The 14,359-nt window shown below is 49.5% G+C and overlaps 1 protein-coding gene across 1 annotated transcript in view; it reads left to right on the forward strand.

The window, feature by feature from the left end:
• PCSK9 (proprotein convertase subtilisin/kexin type 9) overlaps positions 1-14,359 on the forward strand; it is a 184,367-nt gene that overhangs the window by 161,144 nt on the left and 8,864 nt on the right. The gene's annotated exons all lie outside the window — the stretch shown is intronic.

A 14,359-nucleotide genomic window follows, 5' to 3' on the forward strand; every position in this document is an offset into this window, starting at 1 on the left:
ATCTGCACTCTGCACTCACTACTCTGCACTCTGCACTCACTACTCTGCACTCACTACCCTGCACTCACTACCCTGCACTCACTACTCTGCACTCACTACCCTGCACTCACTACCCTGCACTCACTACCCTGCACTCACTACCCTGCACTCACTACTCTGCACTCTGCACTCACTACTCTGCACTCTGCACTCACTACTCTGCACTCACTACTCTGCACTCTGCACTCACTACTCTGCACTCTGCACTCACTACTCTGCACTCTGCACTCACTACTCTGCACTCTGCACTCACTACTCTGCACTCACTACTCTGCACTCTGCACTCACTACTCTGCACTCTGCACTCACTACTCTGCACTCTGCACTCACTACCCTGCACTCACTACCCTGCACTCACTACCCTGCACTCACTACTCTGCACTCTGCACTCACTACTCTGCACTCTGCACTCACTACTCTGCACTCACTACTCTGCACTCTGCACTCACTACTCTGCACTCACTACTCTGCACTCTGCACTCACTACTCTGCACTCTGCACTCACTACTCTGCACTCCTCACTACTCTGCACTCCTCACTACTCTGCACTCACTACTCTGCACTCTGCACTCACTACTCTGCACTCTGCACTCAATACTCTGCACCCTGCACTCACTACTCTGCACTCTGCACTCACTACTCTGCACTCTGCACTCACTACTCAGCATTCTGCACTCACTACTCTGCACTCTGCACTCACTACTCTGCACTCACTACTCTGCACTCTGCACTCACTACTCTGCACTCACTACTCTGCACTCACTACTCTGCACTCACTACTCTGCACTCTGCACTCACTACTCTGCACTCACTACTCTGCACTCACTACTCTGCACTCACTACTCACTACTCTGCACTCTGCACTCACTACTCTGCACTCACTACTCTGCACTCTGCACTCAGCACTCACTACTCTGCACTCACTACTCTGCACTCACTACCCTGCACTCACTACTCTGCACTCTGCACTCACTAATCTGCACTCTGCACTCACTACTCTGCACTCTGCACTCACTACTCTGCACTCTGCACTCACTACTCTGCACTCTGCACTCACTACTCTGCACTCTGCACTCACTACTCTGCACTCACAACTCTGCACTCACAACTCTGCACTCACAACTCTGCACTCACAACTCTGCACTCACAACTCTGCATTCACAACTCTGCACTCTGCACTCACTACTCTGCACTCTGCACTCACAACTCTGTACTCTGCACTCACAACTCTGTACTCTGCACTCACTACTCTGTACTCTGCACTCACAACTCTGCACTCACAACTCTGCACTCACTACTCTGCACTCACTACCCTGCACTCACTACTCTACACACTCACTACTCTGCACTCACTACTCTGCACTCACTACTCTGCACTCACTACTCTGCACTCTGCACTCACTACTCTGCACTCTGCACTCACTACTCTGCACTCTGCACTCTCTGCACTCACTACTCTGCACTCTGCACTCACTACTCTGCACTCTGCACTCACTACTCTGCACTCTGCACTCTCTACTCTCTGCACTCACTACTCTGCACTCACTACTCTCTGCACTCACTACTCTCTGCACTCACTACTCTCTGCACTCACTACTCTGCACTCACTACTCTGCACTCACTACTCTGCACTCACTACTCTGCACTCACTACTCTGCACTCACTACCCTGCACTCACTACCCTGCACTCACTACTCTGCACTCTGCACTCACTACTCTGCACTCACTACTCTGCACTCTGCACTCACTACTCTGCACTCTGCACTCTCTGCACTCACTACCCTGCACTCACTACTCTGCACTCACTACCCTGCACTCACTACCCTGCACTCACTACCCTGCACTCACTACCCTGCACTCACTACCCTGCACTCACTACTCTGCACTCTGCACTCACTACTCTGCACTCACTACTCTGCACTCTGCACTCACTACTCTGCACTCTGCACTCACTACTCTGCACTCTGCACTCACTACTCTGCACTCTGCACTCACTACTCTGCACTCACTACTCTGCACTCTGCACTCACTACTCTGCACTCTGCACTAACTACTCTGCACTCACTACCCTGCACTCACTACCCTGCACTCACTACCCTGCACTCACTACCCTGCACTCACTACCCTGCACTCACTACCCTGCACTCACTACTCTGCACTCACTACTCTGCACTCACTACTCTGCACTCTGCACTCACTACTCTGCACTCACTACTCTGCACTCTGCACTCACTACTCTGCACTCTGCACTCTGCACTCACTACTCTGCACTCTGCACTCACTACTCTGCACTCTGCACTCACTACTCTGCACTCACTACTCTGCACTCTGCACTCACTATTCTGCACTCTGCACTCACTACTCTGCACTCTGCACTCACTACTCTGCACTCTGCACTCACTACTCTGCACTCCTCACTACTCTGCACTCCTCACTACTCTGCACTCCTCACTACTCTGCACTCCTCACTACTCTGCACTCACTACTCTGCACTCACTACTCTGCACTCTGCACTCACTACTCTGCACTCTGCACTCACTACTCTGCACTCACTACGCTGCACTCTGCACTCAGCACTCTGCACTCACTACTCTGCACTCTGCACTCACTACTCTGCACTCTACACTCACTACTCTGCACTCTGCACTCACTACTCTGCACTCACTACTCTGCACTCACTACTCTGCACTCACTACTCTGCACTCAGTACCCTGCACTCACTACCCTGCACTCACTACCCTGCACTCACTACTCTGCACTCACTACCCTGCACTCACTACCCTGCACTCACTACCCTGCACTCACTACTCTGCACTCTGCACTCACTACTCTGCACTCACTACTCTGCACTCTGCACTCACTACTCTGCACTCACTACCCTGCACTCACTACTCTGCACTCACTACTCTGCACTCTGCACTCACTACTCTGCACTCACTACCCTGCACTCACTACCCTGCACTCACTACTCTGCACTCACTACTCTGCACTCTGCACTCACTACTCTGCACTCTGCACTCACTACTCTGCACTCTGCACTCAGCACTCACTACTCTGCACTCACTACTCTGCACTCACTACTCTGCACTCACTACCCTGCACTCACTACTCTGCACTCACTACTCTGCACTGTGCACTCACTAGTCTGCACTCTGCACTCACTACTCTGCACTCTGCACTCACTACTCTGCACTCTGCACTCACTACTCTGCACTCTGCACTCACTACTCTGCACGCTGCACTCACTACTCTGCACTCTGCACTCACTACTCAGCACTCTGCACTCACTACTCAGCACTCTGCACTCACCACTCTGCACTCTGCACTCTCTGCACTCACTACTCTGCACTCACTACCCTGCACTCACTACTCTGCACTCACTACCCTGCACTCACTACCCTGCACTCACTACCCTGCACTCACTACCCTGCACTCACTACCCTGCACTCACTACTCTGCACTCTGCACTCACTACTCTGCACTCTGCACTCACTACTCTGCACTCTGCACTCACTACTCTGCACTCACTACTCTGCACTCTGCACTCACTACTCTGCACTCTGCACTCACTACTCTGCACTCTGCACTCACTACTCTGCACTCTGCACTCACTACTCTGCACTCACTACTCTGCACTCTGCACTCACTACTCTGCACTCTGCACTCACTACTCTGCACTCTGCACTCACTACCCTGCACTCACTACCCTGCACTCACTACTCTGCACTCACTACTCTGCACTCTGCACTCACTACTCTGCACTCACTACTCTGCACTCTGCACTCACTACTCTGCACTCTGCACTCACTACTCTGCACTCACTACTCTGCACTCACTACTCTGCACTCACTACTCTGCACTCTGCACTCACTACTCTGCACTCACTACTCTGCACTCTGCACTCACTACTCTGCACTCTGCACTCACTACTCTGCACTCTGCACTCACTACTCTGCACTCCTCACTACTCTGCACTCTGCACTCACTACTCTGCACTCTGCACTCACTACTCTGCACTCTGCACTCACTACTCTGCACCCTGCACTCACTACTCTGCACTCTGCACTCACTACTCTGCACTCTGCACTCACTACTCAGCATTCTGCATTTACTACTCTGCACTCTGCACTCACTACTCTGCACTCACTACTCTGCACTCACTACTCTGCACTCACTACTCTGCACTCTGCACTCACTACTCTGCACTCACTACTCTGCACTCACTACTCTGCACTCACTACTCTGCACTCACTACTCACTACTCTGCACTCACTACTCTGCACTCACTACTCACTACTCTGCACTCTGCACTCACTACTCTGCACTCACTACTCTGCACTCTGCACTCACTACTCTGCACTCACTACTCTGCACTCACTACTCTGCACTCTGCACTCACTACTCTGCACTCTGCACTCACTACTCTGCACTCTGCACTCACTAAGCTGCACTCTGCACTCACTACTCAGCACTCTGCACTCACTACTCTGCACTCTGCACTCACTACTCTGCACTCTGCACTCACTACTCTGCACTCACTACTCTGCACTCACTACTCTGCACTTACTACTCTGCACTCAGTACCCTGCACTCACTACCCTGCACTCACTACCCTGCACTCACTACTCTGCACTCACTACCCTGCACTCACTACCCTGCACTCACTACTCTGCACTCTGCACTCACTACTCTGCACTCACTACTCTGCACTCTGCACTCACTACTCTGCACTCACTACCCTGCACTCACTACTCTGCACTCACTACTCTGCACTCTGCACTCACTACTCTGCACTCACTACCCTGCACTCACTACCCTGCACTCACTACTCTGCACTCACTACTCTGCACTCTGCACTCACTACTCTGCACTCTGCACTCACTACTCTGCACTCTGCACTCACTACTCTGCACTCTGCACTCACTACTCTGCACTCACTACTCTGCACTCACTACCCTGCACTCACTACCCTGCACTCACTACTCTGCACTCTGCACTCACTAGTCTGCACTCTGCACTCACTACTCTGCACTCTGCACTCACTACTCTGCACTCTGCACTCACTACTCTGCACTCTGTACTCACTACTCTGCACGCTGCACTCACTACTCTGCACTCTGCACTCACTACTCAGCACTCTGCACTCACTACTCAGCACTCTGCACTCACTACTCTGCACTCTGCACTCTCTGCACTCACTACTCTGCACTCACTACCCTGCACTCACTACCCTGCACTCACTACTCTGCACTCACTACCCTGCACTCACTACCCTGCACTCACTACCCTGCACTCACTACCCTGCACTCACTACCCTGCACTCACTACCCTGCACTCACTACCCTGCACTCACTACTCTGCACTCTGCACTCACTACTCTGCACTCTGCACTCACTACTCTGCACTCTGCACTCACTACCCTGCACTCACTACCCTGCACTCACTACCCTGCACTCACTACTCTGCACTCTGCACTCACTACTCTGCACTCTGCACTCACTACTCTGCACTCACTACTCTGCACTCTGCACTCACTACTCTGCACTCTGCACTCACTACTCTGCACTCTGCACTCACTACTCTGCACTCACTACTCTGCACTCACTACTCTGCACTCTGCACTCACTACTCTGCACTCACTACTCTGCACTCTGCACTCACTACTCTGCACTCTGCACTCACTACTCTGCACTCTGCACTCACTACTCTGCACTCCTCACTACTCTGCACTCCTCACTACTCTGCACTCTGCACTCACTACTCTGCACTCAATACTCTGCACCCTGCACTCACTACTCTGCACTCTGCACTCACTACTCTGCACTCTGCACTCACTACTCAGCATTCTGCACTCACTACTCTGCACTCACTACTCTGCACTCACTACTCTGCACTCTGCACTCACTACTCTGCACTCACTACTCTGCACTCACTACTCTGCACTCTGCACTCACTACTCTGCACTCACTACTCTGCACTCACTACTCTGCACTCACTACTCACTACTCTGCACTCACTACTCTGCACTCACTACTCACTACTCACTACTCTGCACTCTGCACTCACTACTCTGCACTCACTACTCTGCACTCTGCACTCAGCACTCACTACTCTGCACTCACTACTCTGCACTCACTACCCTGCACTCACTACTCTGCACTCTGCACTCACTAATCTGCACTCTGCACTCACTACTCTGCACTCTGCACTCACTACTCTGCACTCACTACTCTGCACTCTGCACTCACTACTCTGCACTCACAACTCTGCACTCACAACTCTGCACTCACAACTCTGCACTCACAACTCTGCATTCACAACTCTGCACTCTGCACTCACTACTCTGCACTCACAACTCTGTACTCTGCACTCACAACTCTGTACTCTGCACTCACAACTCTGTACTCTGCACTCACTACTCTGTACTCTGCACTCACAACTCTGCACTCACAACTCTGCACTCACTGCTCTGCACTCACTACCCTGCACTCACTACTCTACACACTCACTACTCTGCACTCACTACTCTGCACTCACTACTCTGCACTCACTACTCTGCACTCACTACTCTGCACTCTGCACTCACTACTCTGCACTCTGCACTCACTACTCTGCACTCTGCACTCTCTGCACTCACTACTCTGCACTCTGCACTCACTACTCTGCACTCTGCACTCACTACTCTGCACTCTGCACTCTCTACTCTCTGCACTCACTACTCTGCACTCACTACTCTCTGCACTCACTACTCTCTGCACTCACTCCTCTCTGCACTCACTACTCTGCACTCACTACTCTGCACTCACTACTCTGCACTCACTACTCTGCACTCTGCACTCACTACTCTGCACTCTGCACTCACTACTCTGCACTCACTACTCTGCACTCTGCACTCACTACTCTGCACTCACTACTCTGCACTCTGCACTCACTACTCTGCACTCTGCACTCACTACTCTGCACTCTGCACTCACTACTCTGCACTCTGCACTCACTACTCTGCACTCACTACTCTGCACTCTGCACTCACTACTCTGCACTCTGCACTCACTACTCTGCACTCGGCACTCACTACTCTGCACTCACTACCCTGCACTCACTACCCTGCACTCACTACCCTGCACTCACTACCCTGCACTCACTACTCTGCACTCTGCACTCACTACTCTGCACTCTGCACTCACTACTCTGCACTCTGCACTCACTACTCTGCACTCACTACTCTGCACTCTGCACTCACTACTCTGCACTCTGCACTCACTACTCTGCACTCTGCACTCACTACTCTGCATTCTGCACTCACTACTCTGCACTCACTACTCTGCACTCTGCACTCACTATTCTGCACTCTGCACTCACTACTCTGCACTCTGCACTCACTACTCTGCACTCACTACACTGCACTCACTACTCTGCACTCCTCACTACTCTGCACTCCTCACTACTCTGCACTCCTCACTACTCTGCACTCTGCACTCACTACTCTGCACTCACTACTCTGCACTCTGCACTCACTACTCTGCACTCACTACTCTGCACTCTGCACTCACTACGCTGCACTCTGCACTCAGCACTCTGCACTCACTACTCTGCACTCTGCACTCACTACTCTGGACTCTGCACTCACTACTCTGCACTCTGCACTCACTACTCTGCACTCACTACTCTGCACTCACTACTCTGCACTCAGTACCCTGCACTCACTACCCTGCACTCACTACCCTGCACTCACTACTCTGCACTCACTACCCTGCACTCACTACCCTGCACTCACTACCCTGCACTCACTACTCTGCACTCTGCACTCACTACTCTGCACTCACTACTCTGCACTCACTACTCTGCACTCACTACTCTGCACTCACTACCCTGCACTCACTACTCTGCACTCACTACTCTGCACTCTGCACTCACTACTCTGCACTTACTACCCTGCACTCACTACCCTGCACTCACTACTCTGCACTCACTACTCTGCACTCTGCACTCACTACTCTGCACTCTGCACTCACTACTCTGCACTCTGCACTCAGCACTCACTACTCTGCACTCACTACTCTGCACTCACTACCCTGCACTCACTACCCTGCACTCACTACTCTGCACTCACTACTCTGCACTGTGCACTCACTAGTCTGCACTCTGCACTCACTACTCTGCACTCACTACTCTGCACTCTGCACTCACTACTCTGCACTCTGCACTCACTACTCTGCACGCTGCACTCACTACTCTGCACTCTGCACTCACTACTCAGCACTCTGCACTCACTACTCAGCACTCTGCACTCACTACTCTGCACTCTGCACTCTCTGCACTCACTACTCTGCACTCACTACCCTGCACTCACTACTCTGCACTCACTACCCTGCACTCACTACCCTGCACTCACTACCCTGCACTCACTACCCTGCACTCACTACCCTGCACTCACTACTCTGCACTCTGCACTCACTACTCTGCACTCTGCACTCACTACTCTGCACTCTGCACTCACTACTCTGCACTCACCCCTCTGCACTCACTACTCTGCACTCTGCACTCACTACTCTGCACTCTGCACTCACTACTCTGCACTCACTACTCTGCACTCTGCACTCACTACTCTGCACTCTGCACTCACTACTCTGCACTCTGCACTCACTACCCTGCACTCACTACCCTGCACTCACTACTCTGCACTCACTACTCTGCACTCTGCACTCACTACTCTGCACTCTGCACTCACTACTCTGCACTCCTCACTACTCTGCACTCCTCACTACTCTGCACTCTGCACTCACTACTCTGCACTCTGCACTCACTACTCTGCACTCTGCACTCACTACTCTGCACCCTGCACTCACTACTCTGCACTCACTACTCTGCACTCTGCACTCACTACTCAGCATTCTGCACTCACTACTCTGCACTCTGCACTCACTACTCTGCACTCACTACTCTGCACTCTGCACTCACTACTCTGCACTCACTACTCTGCACTCTGCACTCACTACTCTGCACTCACTACTCTGCACTCACTACTCTGCACTCACTACTCTGCACTCACTACTCACTACTCTGCACTCACTACTCTGCACTCACTACTCACTACTCTGCACTCTGCACTCACTACTCTGCACTCACTACTCTGCACTCTGCACTCTGCACTCAGCACTCACTACTCTGCACTCACTACTCTGCACTTACTACCCTGCACTCACTACTCTGCACTCTGCACTCACTAATCTGCACTCTGCACTCACTACTCTGCACTCTGCACTCACTACTCTGCACTCTGCACTCACTACTCTGCACTCTGCACTCACTACTCTGCACTCACAACTCTGCACTCACAACTCTGCACTCACAACTCTGCACTCTGCACTCACTACTCTGCACTCACAACTCTGTACTCTGCACTCACAACTCTGTACTCTGCACTCACTACTCTGTACTCTGCACTCACAACTCTGCACTCACAACTCTGCACTCACTACTCTGCACTCACTACCCTGCACTCACTACTCTACACACTCACTACTCTGCACTCATTACTCTGCACTCACTACTCTGCACTCACTACTCTGCACTCTGCACTCACTACTCTGCACTCTGCACTCACTACTCTGCACTCTCTGCACTCACTACTCTGCACTCTGCACTCACTACTCTGCACTCACTACTCTGCACTCTGCACTCACTACTCTCTGCACTCACTACTCTGCACTCACTACTCTCTGCACTCACTACTCTCTGCACTCACTACTCTCTGCACTCACTACTCTGCACTCACTACTCTGCACTCACTACTCTGCACTCACTACCCTGCACTCACTACTCTACACACTCACTACTCTGCACTCACTACTCTGCACTCACTACTCTACACACTCACAACTCTGCACTCACTAGTCTGCACACTCACTAGTCTGCACACTCACTACTCTGCACACTCACTACACTGCACTCACTACTCTGCACACTCACTACTCTGCACACTCACTACTCTGCACTCACTACTCTGCACTCACTACTCTGCACACTCACTACTCTGCACACTCACTACTCTGCACTCAGTACTCTGCACTCACTACTCTGCACTCACTACTCTGCACTCACTACTCTGCACTCTGCACACTCACTCTGCACTCACTACTTCACACTGCGCACTCTGAACTCATACTCACCTTCTGCCTCACAGAGGGATGAAGTGAGCGCCGTTCTACTGGGCAGACCTGGGGTCGGGCGTGAGGGTCACCAGGGGCGCGCACGGCTTATAGAGCTATACCGATCAACACAATATTCACCGGAGTGCCATCCATCTACCGCAGTAGCAGAAATTAGTTTGAAAGCATTGTCGAAGAATGCAAAAAAAGCGCCTCATTTAGAAGCGATGAACAGAATTCAATTTTTAGAGCTCCCATGATGTGAAAACAATTTACAATGTACTGTGAACAAACTATTTACGAAGATAAAATATTAGTAAGATAGGTAGTAATCCTTATGCATATTGCCAGATAAGCAGGTGCACCAATGGTCCTCTACACTGGAAAGTCATTTTGAGGATGTAAACACTTCTCAGAAGACAATCTCCTTGACTACAGCGGACCTGCAACAGTGTGCAAAATGTCATGACATTTTGTGTTTATGTACGCTGCTGTATAGATATTTATTGCCCTAATTTCTTTTCAGTATTAGAGGATATCTTTGAAAATACAAGCCTATTATGGAAGTGGATAGAAATGATTATGATCATCGTGGCTAACACAAAGGTGCAGTGAGGAAAGTGAGTGGCAGATATCGCCACCTCATGGTAACTGAGTATAGTGGGTCCAGTGGTAGCTTGCACAGCCACGTTCTTTCACTCCGTGTCCGGACTTTGACACTGTGGAATGGGGTTCAAGTCCCAGCGTCGGCTCTCCCAGAGATTACAAAAAAACATGCTGATCGAAAGAAATAAAATTAAACAATACCGATTGGCTTGACGAGGATAAATCCATGTGCAGTGCACTGCCCCCTTGCCTTGTAGACACCGCAGCCCAAGAAAACATGATTGACGGAGCAAAACGGTGGTCTAATTGTCCATAGCCAAAGTATATAACAAGCTGAGGATCAACGGGCGTGAAAACAGCGTGGTGGGCGCGCACGTGACGCAGCGTGGGCGTGCACATCAGCTGAAGATCGCCGGAGAAGTCACCGAGTCTGCCTGCTGCCGTGACTGACCCGCTGGAGGGAAAGAGCCCGGTGAGTGGGGGGCGGCAGAGAGGGAGTGGGCAGAGAGGGAGGGTGTGTGTGTGTGTGTGTGTGTGTGCGTGCGTGTGTCTGTCTGTCTGTCTATGTGTGTCTGGGGCGTACCTGCCTGCCTGTGTGTGTGCGCGTCCACAGACCCTGGTAGGCTCGTGCACCGCTCTGTCCTCCCTTGAGAGCGAACTCAACTGCAATAGGGCTTGATGCCGAGCCCTAAAAATTAGTCCTCAATCTCATCTGGGCAGGCAAACAAGCCAGACTTGAATTACATACGTTAACATTGCCCTACGCACAGGGAGGATTTAAAATACCAGATTTCTTTCTTTACTACCTTTGTGCACAAGCGCAATTTGCGCACTATTGGTATCATGAAATACCGTTTATGTCGCATATAGCGGTTGAGACAGGAGATGCTTACCCTATCCCTTTATCGGCCATATTGCCGCACAAACGACCACCATTACATACTCGGGATATAAACACTATCAACACTACCAACACAGCCTGGCACCTGATGGGCAAAAAGGCGGGTAAACTTCCACTGTATGCGCCAGCCCTACCGTTGGCACATCACCCGGAGCTCACGGTCACTCAAGAAGCTGTTGGCATGAGACTGCTACAACAAGCCGGGATAGACAAAATGGGCGATCTATATGAGAAGGGTCAATTTAAGCCGTTGGAGGGACAGAGCTATATCAGCAATCCATCACTACTGTTTAATTTCACATACTACATGAAAGACCTCTATAAAGCTTATCCGGAAGAACCCCAGCAAATGTTCTCACTGCAGTTTATATTAACGGCACCTACTCCAGGTAACATAGTCTCTAGACTGTACACTAGACTGCAAGAGGATATTGCAGGTAACACCGGAAAAACGAGAAACAAATGGAGCAATATCATGACAGAACCACTATCCATAGAAGACTGGTCCGCAACATGCATGCTAACATGCTGACGCCAAATGGGAATTTAAGAATAATTCACTATAAATATCTACACCAAATGCATTATACACCGCATAGACTTTATAAATACGGCTTGTGTGCAGATTTCAGATGTAAAAGATGTAAAATGGAAGATGCAGACTTCATACACCTGGCTTGGCAGTGCCCGAAAATTGCAGACTACTGGGTTCGGGTGACGGAGGCTCTGAGTGTTATGCTAGAGGTTCCCATTGAATTTTCGATACGAGTATGTTTACTGGGCCTTGTCCCCCAAGTAAGAGCGAGGAAACGCAAGTTTTGTGTTATAGCGCTGTTAATGGCAAAACGTAGGATCTCCCTACACTGGAATGGTTTGAGGTATCCATCGTTGCGGCACTGGTTGGAAGACCTCACTTACTGCAAAGATACACTGACGACCTATGAGGAGGAACTCCCTGCGAGTTCTAGACCTAAAGATTATTGGTGTTATTTAATTGATTATCTGAAAGCACGACCCCTGGAATTTCCTGAGTGAACTGGAGATGTCAGGTATGCCACAATGATAAAGGCTAAAATATAATTGTATGGTGACGGGAGGGAGGATGCAGTGGTGCAGTGATCACTGTTTATTTCTTTGTTGTTTTTTTATTTTTTTATTCTTGTTCAAACTAAAAATCAGTTAAAAAAATGCTTTGTCATTTCTATTCTTCACGAGTTCATTGCCTATTGCTATATATATCTCTGACTCGCCGCCGGACCTCCGGGTTGTCGGCCACACGGCTGTGTCATTCTATTATACACTCTTTCTGATACATGCTGCCGGCCCCAGGGTTGTAGGCGTACAGCTGTGTACCTTGTGTAAGACCAAATAAAGATTTTTTGAACTTAAAAAAAAAAAAAGAAAGAAATAAAGGAGAGAAGTTAAAGACGTTGAGTAGAACTATGCATAGAGCTAGAAGTGAGAGTGAGCAAGAAAGACTTCAATTTAGCAGGATCATCAAACGAGCGAGAGGAGCCATTATGAGTAATTTTACATTAGCAGGGATGCAAAATGCCATAACGAATGTTTAACTGTCTCATCTGAGGACGAAGAGCAAGAAATTCCTTCCTTCTGGCATTAGTAGTATTGGAGATATCCTGAGAGAGAAAAATGGTGTGACCAGCCCAAACAGGATGACGTTTCACCTTAGCCACCTGTAGGACACGCATAAGGTCTGTGAATTTCGAAAATAGCATAATAATTCCTCTAGATCGAACAGAGTTCTGCTGAAGACGACCCAAATGATGGACACGTTGGATATTTATGGAAGGTTCTAGAGGAAGATCAAGGAGCTCTGACAAAAGTTTTTTAAGAAAAAGGAGAATATCAGGACCTTATAAATGTTCTGGTAAGCCATAAAGGCAATGATTATTGCATCGATTGAGATTTTCAAGGTCCTCAGTGTGGAGTTTGAGAAGCTTAATTGCCTGTTCCAGAATAGGAATTTTGTTAGAAACATTGTGTAGATCACTAATACGTTGTTCCATGTCAAATACCTTTACTTCTATTGTAATCCACCTATCTTCAATTTGTTGTAATTTGTCCTTAGTAATGGACATGAAAGTGTTCAGCCCCCTCACCTCATCGAGAATTGAGTCAAGGACAGGATCATGCGATGACAAAATAGGTGAGGGAGGGTCATTCTTAGCCCTCTTAGGTTTTTGTACTAGACGAAGAGGCTTTGACGTGAGGTGAATTGTCACTGGCCATCATTGATCGTCTAGAAGGATGAAAATTCACTTTCAATGGAGACCTCAATTTGCCCATATATAGGAAAAGAATAAATTGACCTTCTCCGATGGAAATTAAAAGCAGACAGGAGTTGGTTTTTTAAAATATTTAAATAAAACACTCGGAGGAAAATAGTAGTTGACCTCTCAAAAAAGGCTGTCAAGAACGACCAAACATCAATAAAAGTCAAACTGTGGACGTCATCTGAGCAAAATTATTCATGCACAATTATGAGGGAACAGCACGAGATGAGTAGCTCCCAAGAAGCATGTAAAAATAGTCCAGTTTGCAGCAAAAGGTCAGTATATTAGCAGGATAGTGTTTGAGAAGAGAAGAGAGCAAAAATTGTAGTAAACGAAAAAGAAAAAACATTGCCAAGCGCTACATATTAACG

The sequence above is a fragment of the Lissotriton helveticus genome, chromosome 1_2, assembly GCF_964261635.1.
Source record: "Lissotriton helveticus chromosome 1_2, aLisHel1.1, whole genome shotgun sequence".
Classification (NCBI taxonomy): domain Eukaryota; kingdom Metazoa; phylum Chordata; class Amphibia; order Caudata; family Salamandridae; genus Lissotriton; species Lissotriton helveticus.